The 16344-nt window shown below is 37.2% G+C and overlaps 1 protein-coding gene across 8 annotated transcripts in view; it reads right to left on the bottom strand.

Annotated features, from left to right (window-relative positions):
• The window catches only part of LOC110067065 (dopamine receptor D5-like), a 72316-nt gene that overhangs the window by 15226 nt on the left and 40746 nt on the right, over positions 1–16344 (bottom strand). For 7 of the 8 annotated variants that reach the window (XM_089285901.1, XM_020774349.2, XM_089285900.1 and 4 more), the window contains one exon: positions 8392–8479. The gene's annotated coding sequence lies outside the window, so the exon portion shown is untranslated. Of the gene's footprint in view, positions 1–805; positions 1710–8391; positions 8480–16344 lie in introns of those variants that run through there. The other variant, XM_020774353.2, reaches the window with a different exon arrangement.

The following is a 16344-nucleotide window of genomic DNA, read 5'->3' as shown; positions in this document are numbered from 1 at the left end:
CAGACGGACTCGCTCAGATGATTATAAATTGTTCGCCTGTTCTTTTAACTCGCCACTGTGTCTACGAATTTGTTTGTTTTATTATTGGTGCTTAACTCGTTAACAATAAGCTCGGCTGAGCGTAAACTCCGCTTTGGCAAGCTGCTCATTTATTAGCCCTCTAAATTGTCCCTTAATCGCTTTAATGGTTGGCTGTTTTAATCACGCCGAAACCTACTGTATTTTTCCATGCAAATTGTACTATGAGCAAGGTAAAGAGGCGATTAAGCAGAGGGGCTGCTTCTCCGGAAATATTTATTTGAGAGAGCTTTAGACTTGTATTGAAAATGCAAACGAGCAATTAGTATTTTCAGATTTTTCATGAAGTTCAAATGAATTTTAGTTTCCACTCCATTACACCGGAAAGTTTGGTGAAGCTGGCGCGCTGTTTGGCTTTTTACTTGTTTCGGTTTCGATCAATTCTTCGCTGAATCAATTCATAAAGTTTCGCGAGACACTTTGCAGCACAGATACTTTCGTTAATACTAAATTAAGTAAAATAAAACGATGTTTACCACCTTCTTCGTGTTATGCTCCGATAAACAATTATTTGCCACGAAGTTTTTTTTTGTGGTCTTGTCGCTTTTTGCGAATGATTCAAGCCACAAAGACTTACATACTGCACAGCCATTTAAAATGCGTGTGTTTAAAGCATTCTCATATTGACTTCTAATTACTTCTGTGCATTTCGAACATATATAGCACAATACCCAGAACTTGCTGTGAGTTATTGGCTAACAAAGAGCGGATTAACATAACAACCTACCTGGCAAAGTCTTTCGCTCGTTTCTTTTCTTTCTCTTTTCGCAAAGCAAACGAGTTACTCAAGCTGTTCTTGTGGTTATCGAACAAACAGTTCTCCTACCTCGGCAAACCGTGTTCAATTTCTAATCAAAGATTTCAGATGACTCTTAACACGAAACTTTAATAGCGAGATTCATTACGCCTAAGCAGATGTCGTTGTTCCTATAAACGGATGTTTGAAAGAGTTTCAAAGCCTTCGGGCTATGTGTTGATTAGTCCCCCGCGAATCGAGAGGTCGCTAATTGCAGTAATCTGATTGGCCAGCACTTAGCCTCAGCGAGTCCTTTGCAGAAGCGAAAACACTCGCATTTTCATTGTTGAAAACCAGCGATCTGGAAATCACGTTTTAACAGTCCTAGCTCATATCATGTTTAATCCATAGCCATCTTATTCTGAACAACGTGACAACAGCGCAGAAAAGCTTTTGCTGACACTCATGTCTCATTGTCGAGTGGAGACGTCGCAGGAAACTTGCTCTTCTAATTATGATAATCAAGTAAAAATTACCACGTGACCGAAATGCGTGTGATCATACGATGTCAAGCAAAGCTTGTTGATTTGATTTTGCTTTTGTTGAAAATTCTTGCTTTCTGCAAGTTTCTAAGAAAGAATTTAAGTATCTTCTGCGGCTTGTAAAACAAGGCCTCAAACGTAGCTGACAACTTATATGAGGAGTTTACTCTTTCTATTTAAGATTTTCGATCCTGGCTTACTGACTGTGATGAGTTTAAAGAAATCATTTTTCTCAGTTAACAATAGGTCACTTTCGATATATTAAAATTTAGCTTGATAGTGAGGCCTAGAGCACACAAACAAAAGAAATGAATAAACATGTCATTCAATTTCCTTTGTTTGTGTCCTCTGAACCTCGCTGTCAAGCTGTATTTTAATATATCGAGGGTGGTCTATTGAGATACAAGACCCTTTAGCGTTTCTGAACCGTGGACGAATCATGACTTTGCACTTACAAAAGGTCTTTGTCATTTAATTTACTTATCGCACGTGTTGTATTGAAGAAGAGTTTACAATAAATCAGCATGCCTACTCTATTCAGTTCACTCAGGCGAACTAACTCTTTTCCATTAACTTGAGTTTTGATTTGCAAGACTTTAAATTTCCAACTGTTATTTATTTTCTACATAATAAAGGATGGTAACTGTGTTCATTAAGTCAGTATAAAATGATATTGAAATGCTGCCCCTCCTTCATTTCTGCCATAGTATAAAAGAAGTGGCTAAGAGACAAAAGAATAGCAGACACCTGAAAGCTTAATTTGTACGTTCCATAATATGCTGGTTCGACTGCAAATATATCACGTGAGCAAGAATATCACTAGTTTTTCATCTTTACACCTTTAAAACTTCTTTTCTTATTCAAGGTAAAATTTGGCTACAGTTCGATCAGTAATGCAATACACCATTGAAGCGCTAATGATCAAGGAATTACACCAATAATTGATTGATTCATTGAAGCCCTAACAGTGCTTTTCATCGGGCAAAGAAACTTTGGCAGGGAATTTATATTTTTCAGGTTTTTGTTTGACGGTACTGGAATAACCACAGTATTCTATTACTCGTGTTCAGAGGATTAACATCTTCAGCCCGAAGCCGATATAGAAATTCTCCTGACCTGGTCCTCATATTTTTTCTTGTTCTAGTTGAGAGAATATGATGGTATATCTAGACAATTTTCTTTGAATGATCAATTCTTTTCTTAAACTCATGACAAGTATGCCTTATTCTGTGCTTACATCTTTGGGAGAAGATAGATGCCAGTTGCTCTAGCCGCCTTTGGTATTAGTCAAAGGAGACCTGTGATTTAAGGCATGTAGATTTGTATCTGATATTGACCATGCGCAGTGCGACACATCCTAATCGCATACTTCATATTGAACTTCATTAAAGGTCGCAGGCATTTGACATGAAATCCTATCTTATGTGTACAGGTCACCGGCAGTGCGTGAGCTGAGCGGTAATTGACAAACATCCCTACTGAGGAGGGGTAGGTGGCATTCTCGTTCTCAGCAGTCACAATCAAAGAAATCTGCATTTTTATATCCCCCCACCCCCACAAATCATTGTCTTTGAATGTGAGAAAGGCATTGCCGCTTTCGTGACGTGCAACTGAACAAAGTTCCCTTCGCACGGTGGAAAACAGTGGAACGACAGTTTTTACTAAACCGATAAGAAACTTGAAACTTAGAAAAAGATATAGTCAAGACTGGGAAGACTGACATTGATAAGCAACAACTAACTTGAACGATAGCTACCATGCCACTGGAACGGGTAAACAGAATTTTCAAATTGAGCGTGATTTATAAGCGTCCCAACCCTTTTCGAATGTAGTTAGAAGTTAGTTTTGGAGGATTAAGACAAGGGAACGTGTTTGTTTGACCATGCATGATGATAAAGGCAAATTCAGTTAATCAAAGACATGGATAACAAAGAACGTACGATAAATATGTCAAAAGTCGCAAATGATCCTTTATCCCCCCTCCCTCCGACCTCTAAATATTTTCAGTTTCCAAATTATTTTCAAATTATCACCTTACTCATGCCATAAATCAACGATCACTTCTTCCCCCCCCGCACCCACCTCTGTGCCTAAATATATCTCTTGAAACGTCAGGAGCGAAAAGAGGCCGTTATTTTTTCATCCTTTCTCAACTCAGTGTTCGTTTGTGCCGGTTCATTTAAAAAAGCAAGTATCTTTTTACTAATTACGCGAGATGAGAACGAAAAACGTTCGCGTGCTAAGGAGTAAATTAATTAGATCAGCGTCACGTTTTGTCACGCGATCGTAACAGTGTCGTGCAGTCATCTTTGTGTAAAAATTGCTTGACTGAATGAAGGATATTAAACATCTGTTAAACACTTGAACTGTACTAAATGTAGTAGAAAACGTTATTGTAATTTGCAAAACGACGATAAAGGTCTATTGCCTTTGCTATTCTGGATTCAAACATGTCCACTATAGAAAATGAAATATAGGAAAAAAAATATTCTGAAGAACTTTAAAGTGCCTGTGAACAGTCTTTGTTCTTATTTCCGGTTTACATGTAAAACACACCGCGTACCGACAGCAAGAGGTAAATAGTCAATTGAAGTAGAAATTCTTCTTCTCTATAAATGTGTGTGGTATGTTGGCTATAGCCACAATGAAAAAAAAAAACGCAAATCAATTTCGTTGAAACCTCTCTTTCAAAGTACAGGTTTAAATTAAGAATAGTGAAATATTGATAAAATTAGATTCGAATATCAACATCGTGTATGAGGTGTTGCATGAAAGGAAAAGTTATAATGAAAACTCGATTTCTGCTAGGAGAAAATTTACTTATTGACTTTGGCATTTATTTTCACTGGTGGAACAGTACTTGCAAAGTAAACTGAACTTCCCAGAACTTGATAAAAAGGATTGAACTTAAATGTCAATTAAATTATGTGTAAACAATGTTAATACCATCCGTAGTTCCAAATGCCATGGAGCTGTTAGAAGCAACCTAAATACAATTTTAACTCTACTTTAGCCTGAAGCGTTTTTGTTTAGAATTATGGCCATTAATGTAGCACAGCAGAATAATGGCTAAATTAAACTGGAGTAAGGAAACAACTTACCGAAAATTCATGTATTGTGGTGCCGTCTAATATTTTTTTAAAAGTAGATATCCTTTACCACAGCTTATAGTCAAGCCGACAAACTATTACTCCACTGTTTGTTCTCGTGCGAGCGATGATTTGATCGAAACTGGCATAATCGCCAAATCTCAAAATCCTTAATCTTTTGAGATCATGTCAAAGTACCGAAAGTCTTTTTTTATCTCATTTTACGTGCGTCACTTGAATAGGCGACGATCGTTTCCGTCGCCCTTGTGACGTCACTCTCTCGTCACGCATGGACAGGTGGGCTCCATTAAGTGGCTTTATATCGTGTTTTTTTAAAGAATTATTCTTCGAGTGTCGAGCAAACTTAACTCGCTTTTGGTTTAATATTCTTTCGTATGAAGCGCAATCCGGAAAATGTAAGTCTTGAGCGGATTTGTTTTCTCTTCAATACTTGTATTAACGTGGTTTCAGCTTGTAATAACATCACAATAAGAGATTGTAAAAGAAAAAAGATTCACGAATCTCACATCACGTAGTAACATCATATAAGCGATCGAGTCACGATTTTTTTTTCAAAACTAACTTTTTGATTCAGAAGCAAAGCAGATTGCTTGCTTCAATATCAGAAATGTTAACGACAAACGAGGTGTTCCTAGGACTTTAAATAGAGCAAAATCGGTCAATGGTTAAGTTTGATTCTAACTGTGTGCTTATGTAATGTGATTTTTTTCTTAATGAACATTCCGTGACCAAATTGGTTTCCTCCTGTGGTATCTGCGGAACATTTCCATTCTTCACAGCATGGCTTCTGATAGTATGTGTGTATGTTTTATCGATTAATCCTTTCACTACGGCCTAGGAACAATGCGTAAATCACGTAGTTGTAGATGAAAGTTAGTTTAAAAAACGTCGTAATCGTAGGGTGTACGAGTCTTTTCTGGAATCGGAAGTGGGATTAAAAATTATTTCGTAACAACAGCTTTTCTCATACACCACCAAAACGTACTGTGGTTTCTTCGGTTTTTCCACCCATAGTTGTCAAAATTCACAATTTGAGTAGTATCAGTCTTGAAATATATCATCAGAATGAAAGTCAAATATTTGCTGTTTTGACTCTCATAGTATAAGCGTTATAGAGACAAAGGTGTTCTAATCAATGAAAAGGGGTATTGAACGAGAACAAAAAAGGAAGAAAAGCTTTAGGTCACATTTCCTCTTGTACTGGAAGAATTAGAAATGGCTTAGCATGAGTAATCTTACCTGCGTGTAGCCATGTTATAAATATTTACCGTAGATTATGAAGCTAAAAATATATCAGTGTTGTTTGGGTACGGAAAAAGCTTAATATTTTGGAATAATTCAGAAATTACGAAAGATAACGAATGCAAAAGACTCATGCGAGGGAGTGTTCTTTAAGGAAACGTTGGCCACAGTCCTCCCTCCAGCAGACGCAATTTTACCACTGTTCATGCATCAGGTCACCACCATTTCACATGAACACGTGTTTTCCAGATGTGGTTTAGCTTTACGGAAAACATGCGGTAAATCAGTGATAAATCTGTTATTTCGATATTGATTGTGTTGTGGTCTTCCGGCAGATTTGCTGAAGTTGTTTTGAATTTTTGAATATTCGGAAAGTTCAGCGCTGCATACTGTCAAAAGTTACGTTTCAACGGTTTTTTTTCTTTTGAGAGACCAGTATCATCGCGAGGACTGGGGTCGAAAATTGTCATTTCTGTTTACAATGAGGAAATTCCAATGGACGAACGCCTAAATATCAACAACCTTGCTAAGTCTGTAAGTGTTTGGAAGTAAAACTACTTTACTAGACGTTTTTGAAATACATTGCAATCATGGAAAAGGTGGGTTTGTATAGATTCTGCGATAAAATTGAAAGGGCATGCATGCCTGACTTTTCGTTGCCTTTGCATCTAAAAATGCGTAAAACAAGCTGAAATGTGGCTGGACGACTGCTAAACGTATCGCTAAGCGGTGTTTTATTTAAATGGTTCAGTGAGAGTATTTATCTCGTCGAGTCGCAGTGGCCAATGTATCGTCAAGCAGATAGGAGACGGGAATGGAAATATCATGTATTAGTATCACCCAACTAGTGGACTAATGCAAATCCTGCATTTTGATTGGCTACGCTACTAGGGGACTATTAGTAATAGTCATCGAGTAGCGAAATTGGCGCCATCGAGCGTGACGCTTTCCTTCGTTTTATTCCCAAATAAATATTTCTTCAACTTGCATTTGCTAATTTTATTATTGCCTTTTCTGTCCGACCAGTTGGGTGATACTAAAACAATTAGACCCTTCGCCCTCAAGGGCCACGGGTCAATAGTCCATTCGGCTTCGCCTCATGGGCTATTGACCCGTAGCCCGCAAGGGCTACGGGTCTAATTGTTAATTATCATATGATAATGCTCTAAACCATAGGTTCACAAGCTATTCTTTTGCCTCCCTTCAAAATGCCCTAGCTAAACTGAATGCTTCATTTTCACCATCTTCATTTTCCTGTACGCATGTTATTCTCTTACTCCTTCATGTTTGTATTCTTAGCTCATACGTTATTTATTGTGGTAGGTCCGCTTCAGCCCTTTGGCTGGCTGGCTTTGGCTGCCTTAATTCAAACCTACTTCATCAAATAAAGTATGTATGTTTGTATGTATTAAAATCCTCGGCCTTCCAAAAAGTTCATTTAAAATGCTGGAATAATGTCCAAGGTAGACAAGCTTATTTTTATCCATTCCAACATTTTCAACAGACTGTTGGCTCTGACAACAACATATGAGTTCTATACACAGTGTTGGTCAACTGACAATAAAGGTGCACACTGCACTTTAACTTCTTACAAGACAGACTTGGCTGTCCAAAACCAACGATCTTCACTCGGCCATAAGACCTTAGCTTAATTGTATTTAAGTTTTCTTTTGCGCATAAAAATATTTTTATTTTGAAGACTAACATTATAATTGCGTTATAGTAGTCAGTCACACCTGTCAGGTTCCCTTATTGGATTTTTGTGGTATTTGTCTTTATGCGTTCTTAAACTGAGGGAAAATATTCGAGTGAATTGCTGGCCAATTACAGCTGTTTGCTTACAGTTATCGAACATCCTAGCTGCTCGTGATATTAACCAATCAGATTTGAGAATTATGTTACTAACATCCTTAATGAAATTTTAACGGTCGTGAAAAAAGACGTGTAACTATGTAAATAGTAGATCGGCCGAAATTGATCCGCCCGGCCGTTTTCGCACTTTTTTTTATTTGTATGTTCTTAAAGAAATCACTGACTAGCAATCACTTTGACTAGCAATATCGTCTTTTACCGTCATTATCTCGAGCTCGTAAATTAAAGGCGTCAAAGATTTAATTAAACCTTTAATTTCAATAACAAGATCTTAAAAGTGTAAGAATTTTCTATGGTGATTAATGCGTTTTTGAGTACCGGAGTTGTATTGTGAATTTCAATTTATAGATTGCATATTGAATCTAATCATCAACTTTATACTTTTTTCGCGTAATTTATTGCAGTTTGTTATGATCATGGTGAAACCTCGAATTGCCATACTTTAGGATCATGTTGCTTTACGCAGTCTAAAAAACTACCCTGCGAAATCACCTTGCCTTAGCTTATTGTTTGTCCTAGCATAATCTCACTGAATAAAAGCAATGGATTATTTTACTTAAAGTATGGCGATAGCAGGCGAATTTCCGATTTATATCCTTTACAGTAAATAGATTTCAGACCGAATAATGTTGGTTGCTGCGAGCACTGTTTTAACTGGCGTATTGGTCTGCTATTCTGCTAAATATATTGATGCACAGTTAGAATCAGTTTTCGTTGCCTGTTGCTATCCCTGGCAAGCATTTCACGTTTTCAAATTGTTTATTTTGGGTAGAGACTTGTAATAAAGCAAATAAAAAGCAAAAGACGATACCTGTCTGAAGAATCCTGTCTTGTGTTATTCAGTGATGATGCTCGGGTAAATTTTATCATGAACAGCTCACAACAACTTGAAGCCGATGCTGAAATGGGAAAAAAATAGCTGCTTATGTCGACTGAGAGTGGTTGTCCATTTGAACGTCTTAATGGCACGTAGCCTCATTAATAACAGGGATTCCTATGGAAATATTATAGTTTTCCAAAACCATCCATATACTATACGTATTAATGACTATTTAAATGTCAATGGTTGCCGAAAATAATGGAAACAGTAGAATTGATTCTAAACAAAGAGACAATTACTTGTTTTAGTAAGAACACTGTTTTGCCGCACAATGAAACACTTTAAGGACAATTTCAATGCATGATTGTAGTTTGCTAACAAGACATACGTTGATCCTGTAATATATAACGTATTGATGAGACTCCGCTTTTTATTCAGTTTCAAAAAGTCCTCATACGTACATACGTGCATAGTGTAATTGCACGTTTGCTAACTACGCGAAGGCGTTACATCCTAAAACACATTGACTTATTCTGTTTTTAGACTCTGCCATATATCAACAAAAGGGTTTTTTTAAACGTTCATTAACATATTATGGCAGAAGACTGGAAGCCAGATAGCAATCGATTAAAAAAAGTTTTGTAAAATGTAACTACCGTTTGTGCATAAAAGTAACAAAACAATATCAAGGCACATTATCTCCTGTTTGTTAATGACGTTAGCTACTTATTATATCTCTCAGTTAGTACGCGCGCTGTGATTGGTCAATTTAGCGGGCCGTATTCTCCTGTACGGCCCGCTAAAATTTAAAGTTGGTTTTATTGCCAAACTGTTTCGTGATTTGATCGCCAAGTGTTATTAACTTTTATAGCAAGTGAAATTTAAAACCTTTCTTATACTCTAAATTGTGTAATAAAGCTTGCTAAAGACTTAAAAACAATTTCAAACTGACTCGTTTTGCTTTCGAGGTGCGTCAGGAATTTGAAGCCTTTCCGAGTCCGCGTGAATAGAAATCGTTTCCGAGCCCGTCAGGCACACAGTAGAGATATAATAAATATCTTACTAACCTCGTCTTCTCGGTCCGTACTGTAAGTTACGGATCCTCGTTTTTCCCATTCGATTCATGGCCCGCGCACTTGGGCCATAAATCGAAGGGGAAAAAAACTCGGTCCGTAACTTACAGTACGGACCCAGAAGACGAGGTTAGTAAGAGGCATTTATTGCCATGAAAGAAAACCTCTAAGGAGAAAAAAAAATTGACAGTAGCTTAAGCTTTCAGGCTGGTCGCTAACATGTGCAAACAACAGTCGAGACATGTACCATTCGAAAAAAAAATAACGAACAGAAAAAAGTCCAAATAATGCAAGCTTTCTCCTATGTATTATGAAATGACGAACTCTACCTAAGGCTACTGCTTCAACATCTATTTGTCTAACGGCAAAATAGATAATTGTTAAAATTGAAAACCATAATTTGGGAAATAACGATAGCAATGCTTATGGTCATGGAACTGAGCTGGGTCAACATAATATACTAAACTGGGCTATTTTGTAATTATCTACTTAATGCCTGAGCTTTAAAAGAAAGTGCTAAATGGTGTGATACCGACGTGTTAAGTCAAACTGCACAGACAAAGTTTTTCGTTCAATAAAGTTTGCTTTTGTGATCAGGTTAACCGATTTTTCGCAGAAGAGATTTTCATCGTTCCTATGCGTTTACACAGCCCTGCATTGCAAACTTTCATTCTCAGCCCATGTAAACAGTGCTGGACCGTCACGGTGTTGTTAGTAGTTACCTGCATCTCTTGCTTAACACCTTGAAGATTATGCAAAATAGTAAAGAAACATCTCATGTTTTTTTTTACCTCACGATTCTCCAAATATGATCTTGATGCGAGAAAAGGAAAAAAAAAAGTTAAAGAGGGTGTGTGATTATTTTGCACTTGCATTCATTTTGCTCTGATTGATCTAGTCCGGTTTCCAGCTCAGTAAAAGTATAAACGTCGGTTGACATAAATCCAGTGTGCACAATTATTAGAGTAATGTATATAATTACAGACTTCTAGTATTAGACAGATGAATGTTGACTTGTAAGTTGACTAAGAGAAAATCTGTGGCAGGTCAGTGTGTGGAGTCAAAGAGGTTTATTGGAAGGACTGACCACGTTAGATTTTTGACATCGAGTGAAGAACTGCAATACAGATATTTGGATAGACTGTTTATATTAGGAAGGGCTCATGATGATGCAAGCAATATCTATCAAGTTATCATGCGCGTTAACTAAGTTAGTCACATCGAGACGGTGAGCAAGTAAAAACCATTTTTTCAGCCTCAATGGGTCAGTGACCGTGTGAAAATATTTCTCTTTGTTTTAAGGAATTAGACGAATTGAGTCAATTTTGTGCTGCATGATTGCAGGTTTAGCTTTATAACATCACTTGTGTGATAAAATAATTTGAATTTGATTCTGCCCCGAGCAGTGATAGGAATAATACACAGCATCGCAATTAATCAGCATTTAACACAACAAAACTAGGTAAAAAAAAAAAAAGAAAACACCTTAAGGTGTCAGTTACTGTAAAGGTTGCTGTTCAATTCTTAATCTCGCTGAAGCGAATCCGAGACAGTACAATACGCAAACTAGGTAACGACAAGCGATCAACGCGAATAACTTGATTGTCGATTTGTAAACTTTACAAAAGTTTGAAACCAACACCGGTAAGAACTGATATTGACGGTTTATCATTGCATTTTAAAACGAGTGCTGATGAACTAGGCAAGATCAACATTGGATGGTCGTGTAGTGGTGCAATTTACGTATGTTTTCTTAAAAGGCATCCATTGCGCTTTAGACCAGGAAAACACTTTTTCTCTTACCTTCTGCTCTCTGTGATAGTGGAAAAGTAGAATGTTAACCAACTGTTAGCCGCAATAACTTGTTTTGAATTTACGTAGCTCAGGATCAGTGTTTCTCTTACCAAAACAAGCGATCCACGATAAAAACATGGTCTTTTCGCACCGATGATTTTCAATGCAACGCGTGCAAACGTTCAATAATAGGTTAATTTAAGGGCACACCGTTGGTCTCTGCAGAAATCCGCCTCCATTAAAGTAATTAATCAATTCTTTTAAAAAACTAATCTGAAGCCAGAGGTACACACCTACACAACGCAAGGATTGAGCCATTAGGGACAGGGTCAGGTTTATAAATCACACCGAAGGTGTTAAATTGTTTGGTTAATGAAAGCTTTAAAAGTGTAGACAACCTATCAGAATTTAGCTGGCGTCCTTTGCTATACCATTAATGGTTGTCTTCATTTCGGCCTCTTTTTTACCAGGAAACGAAAAGTGTCTTGTAAAATTGATAACATCGATTACCTTTCAATTGCCCTGTCAAATTCGGCCGGACTTGTATATCATCAAAATGCATGCCGCCACAATTCATACACAGTCACAAAGGCGATATTAAAGGTGAAATTTTTCTTTGCTTGAACTAAAATTTTTAATGATTGTAATCATTTTTATGCTGATAAAGTGCTTTTAAACACTTCGAAAGCAATTGAACATTTACCAACCGTGTGCGTTTGCAGAGTTTTTCATTATCGTACAAAGGGTCGGCCCGCATTAAGAGAATCCTCAAAATTAAAATGTAAGGTTATAAAAATCACTGACATTGTTGCTTGTACCTTTAAAATGCCATCTGTCGGTATAAGAACTGAGTGATGTTTTGGCTGCAAAAAATCCTGCAATAGTGCAATTCTTTACTTCGATCATGTTGACTTCGTGTGAGAGAACCGTTATTTACCATGTTACGTTTCTTGCTGTTGCTTTTATTTCGTGAAATACGGTTAAAATTTGTTGTATGTACTTGTTATAATTTATAATTTACTTTTTCCTGATACACAAATCATACAATTTATCCCATTCTGCAAAATGATCACTGAAAGAAGTTAGCTCCAGCAAATCCCGAAATTGCCATCAGCAAATAAAACTCTGTAAAACAATTTCACGGCATGGGGTGCAATATCAGATACTGCTTGTACACACTTCACTCAACTCAGTTCTTCGACAGAGCGGAGTGGCGGATTGTTAGTTGGCGTCCAATCAGGTGTAAAACTGGTTTAAACTGGTTTAAATTTCCGGCAATGCAGTTGGACGCGTTAACTATTTCCTTGTTTAAAGTGTGTTTCAAAAGTGGAGTTCTGAAAATAAATGCATAATATGTATATGCGCTTTATGCGTAATAAAAGCATTTTTATATTCGTGTTTTGCAAGTGATAACAAACATAGTTAATTTAAGTGGATTCAGCCCTCGATCTCGGACGATAGCACTTTTCGTCGAACTTTATTGTCCTAGATCCCACACAAAAAGAACACGTGTTACAATTTTTTGCACTAGTTTTGGACGATTTTCATTTTAGAACTTAATTTATTATACCAAAGGCTTCTGGCTCCTATGTAGTGATGCTTTCATTTTATTATTCATTCGTTAAGTGGTTTTCTTCTCCATTTGAATATAAGTTGAAGAAGTATAAATTGATCCTCGGTAACGTAAAATATCGTCGAAAGTGAAGTCCTTATTTCTGAAAAGGGTTTATTCAATCCGTAAAAGCCCTATTTCAAATTAAATACATTTACAGTAAACCTTTTTTGAGCTCCGCGAAAAAAGCTTTTGATTTAGGGTCTTTTTTTTATAAACACGCTAGGCCATGTGTGTGTTGTCTGCTATGCTTACAGCGAGTGAACATTATTCAAGCTGTTCTTTACTCCTTTCGTGGCTTTAAGAGCTCGGAGACAGATTAACATTCCTTGAAATTATCATACATGAACTCCACGAAAGGGAAACCAGTTCCTTTTTAAGGAAGGTTTTGGTTGATAAGCTGTCTTGCTTTAGTTCACTTCTGTTGTCAAGTATGTTTATGTAATACCTACGTTTTGGAGTTTATAGCTTACAAAGAGTTGTCTTGATTACGTTATTATTTGTCGCTTTCAAAACCTGGCATTTTGGTACGCTCTTACCTGTATAAGCACCTTAAGTGTCGAAAACTCCAAATTCCTTCTAAAAGGCAGCATCAAAAGTTCTTGAAATGCAAATCCCTTCATATGGTTTTTACGAAATAATCCAAAAAACAAGGATTTTAACAAAAGCAAGCCCATTCTTTGCATCTGATTAATGTGATGCCGGATAATGCATTTCTTAGCTATGTGATTGGTTCACTGAATCGTGGCCGTTATAATCCTTCAAGTATTTTCGCTCACGCGATTGGTCTGAACCCGTCACGTGACTAAATGTGTCCAAGCTGAGACTGGGGAATACGTAATATTCCCCAATTTTCAAATCCCGCGTGTTGCGAAAAATGGCCGATCAATTTGACTTTGAAAATATGCTCAAATATTTTTCTTTGGACACTATGTGTCCCTCGAAGGTCACAGTTTGATCGCTTGTCGGAACAGATGATGTCCGCGGACAAATGTATGTTCGCATGCTTTCCACAGGTTTCATTCAACTCAAAGTGAACCCAGCCTCACAAATGTTACCGCCTTTTCATACCATCACTTCGCTTTGACCAAGTCAATTGGAAATTTAATAAAGCAGTTATTCCATTCGCCCCCTTGGGTACACCATGATTAAAACAAACTACGGCGCTACGCGCCTCGTTCGCTCTCTATCATCTCGTGTCCAGTTCAGGCTCAGTAATAATTTTTAAATAAATGAAGACTGTGTTCCGAGAAAAGAGCTCCCGTAAAATGTTCCAGTGTGGCATTTTTATACTTACCTGACGAAACTTAAGCTGGAGTGAAAAAGTATTCAACCTACAATCAGTCAAAGAATTGTATGAAAGGTAACACCAGAATGCCATATATCCGTTCCCTTTTGTCCATAGAGTTGTTAATTTGAGACATTTGCTAAATGTTTTGAGTTCTTCAGCTGGCACACTCGCTGTTAATTCAAATAAATGGTTGCCAAATGAGGGACCTTGAAGGAGCCTTCTCCCACTCAGTTCTCAACGTAGACGACTGTTGGCGCCTTTTAATGCTCTCTAATGCACATTACACAAAGAGCTTCTCACTTTTCTAAAGCAATTTAATGAAGATATACCTATAATATTTTTCGATTTGAATTGTAAACGAGCTTTTAAGAAACGTTTGAAAAATAACACGTATATTGAAACGAGTTGCTGGGGGGATTGAAAACACGAAAAAAGGCCAACACGAAATGACTATAAAACAACAACGTATGGAAAACAAAGCGAACAAGGTCTTCATATAAATCTGTTTCAGAGGTAACTTTTTATCGATATGATGAGAATATGTTTCGTTTATAGACAGAGGAAAGGTGCAGGAGAAAAGACTTAAATTATAAAAGGCGAACTGGCGCCCTTCTCTTTCTTTCCTGGGGCTATAACATTGGGGCCGGGGGGGGGGGGCGGGGGGAGTTAAGAGACTATTGACCCGGCAATCATGCAGAACCTGCTCCATGCAGAACGCCAGACTGATTATATGGTGTGACGAAAATTGTAAACGTTTCGTTGCATGAAGTTTGTGTTTGGAAAAGGAATGTACTTACGTACATAGCATAGCTGGTTTTCACGTGACGTCACTAAAATTCAAACAACCAAACTATTGATCTTCCTGCGATTTTACTTTAATGATGTATAAGAGCAGCTGAAAACTAATATTCATACAAATTTTCGCCCCGAATAGGTTCTTGGTTTTGTGATACACTACGCTTGAATTTCTAAGCTTTTGCGTGACGCGACATTTACATGACGGCCTAGAGAGCTGTCACGATGGTTAAAAAAGTGACTTATTTCGGGGAACTTGGCTATCTGGACAGTTCATGTCTTAGGAAAAGTACTATTTTAATGTTTTAGAGTTTCTCGAGGGATAAATTCACGCTTTTGTAGCAAAACTCAGTGACAGATGTTTCTGGTGGTTTCCGGCCGCCATGTTGGTGCCCATACGAATGGGCACCAGCATGGCGTCTCCATACAAATCTCTGTAAATTTGGGTAAAAAATTTCTTCGCATATCTCGTATAAGAAAAATTTCTGTGACCAGAATTTTGGCGAGAGTCTTTGCATATTTACCTTCTTTTATTTCCCAGATTCTGGACTTTATCTATTGACCGGTTTTGATTTTGATTTTGATCTATTTTGAATTGCGTGACACTGAAAACCAGCAATTGATAAATCGCGTTGTGCTGATATAATTTTCGTTACTACAATTAATCTATATTTGCGCTGTTTTTTGAAGTGATCCAAATTACAGAGGTTTGCTGTCAGTTTTCTTTTCAAAAATATTGAAGATGACACGCTTTTCGTAAATGTCAGTGACATTGTTTTGAAGAAGGCTACTTTAATAATGAATATCTGAAATGCAGCGCATAATGTTAAGTCCCATTTCCTTAGAATGTTTTTTTATTTCGCTCAGAATTTACTGCTTCCTTCCTCTATATAAAAGGCCATGTGTTAAATTTCAAAGTGCCCTTCGAAAATGTTTGATGAGCAGAAATAATGTGAGGTATTGGAAAGAAGATATGCTTGTTAAATTAGAAAGACCTGCCAGATGCCACTATTTATGGTAACTTCAATATCCTATACGTGCTTTACGCCAAAAAAGCGCTTCGACGTGTGGTTCACGCTTTAGTTATTTTAAGAAAACACGTGAAAAATGCTCCAATAAGAATTTAATGAAACGACAAATTTCATGGAAATTGTTCAAATAATTTTGTTCTTTTCACAGAAATTTTCACTCGCGAAACAGGAAAGAAAAAAAAAATTATTATGATAATTCAGAAAATTCAACTCAATCCCGAAATTGGCTTCATCATCCTTCTCTGTACATTGCGTACTCTTTGCATGGCCTACCATGCTTGGGGGAATTCAGTTTCCAATAATTTCAGTTTCTTTCCTTGGAAAATCAGAGCCCTCGTTTCCCCACGG

Source organism: Orbicella faveolata, unplaced genomic scaffold (genome assembly GCF_042242905.1).
Source record: "Orbicella faveolata isolate gen_17 unplaced genomic scaffold, um_ofav_v1 contig_13, whole genome shotgun sequence".
In the NCBI taxonomy this organism is placed as follows: Eukaryota; Metazoa; Cnidaria; class Anthozoa; order Scleractinia; family Merulinidae; genus Orbicella; species Orbicella faveolata.
This window is presented reverse-complemented; position numbering and strand designations above follow the sequence as displayed.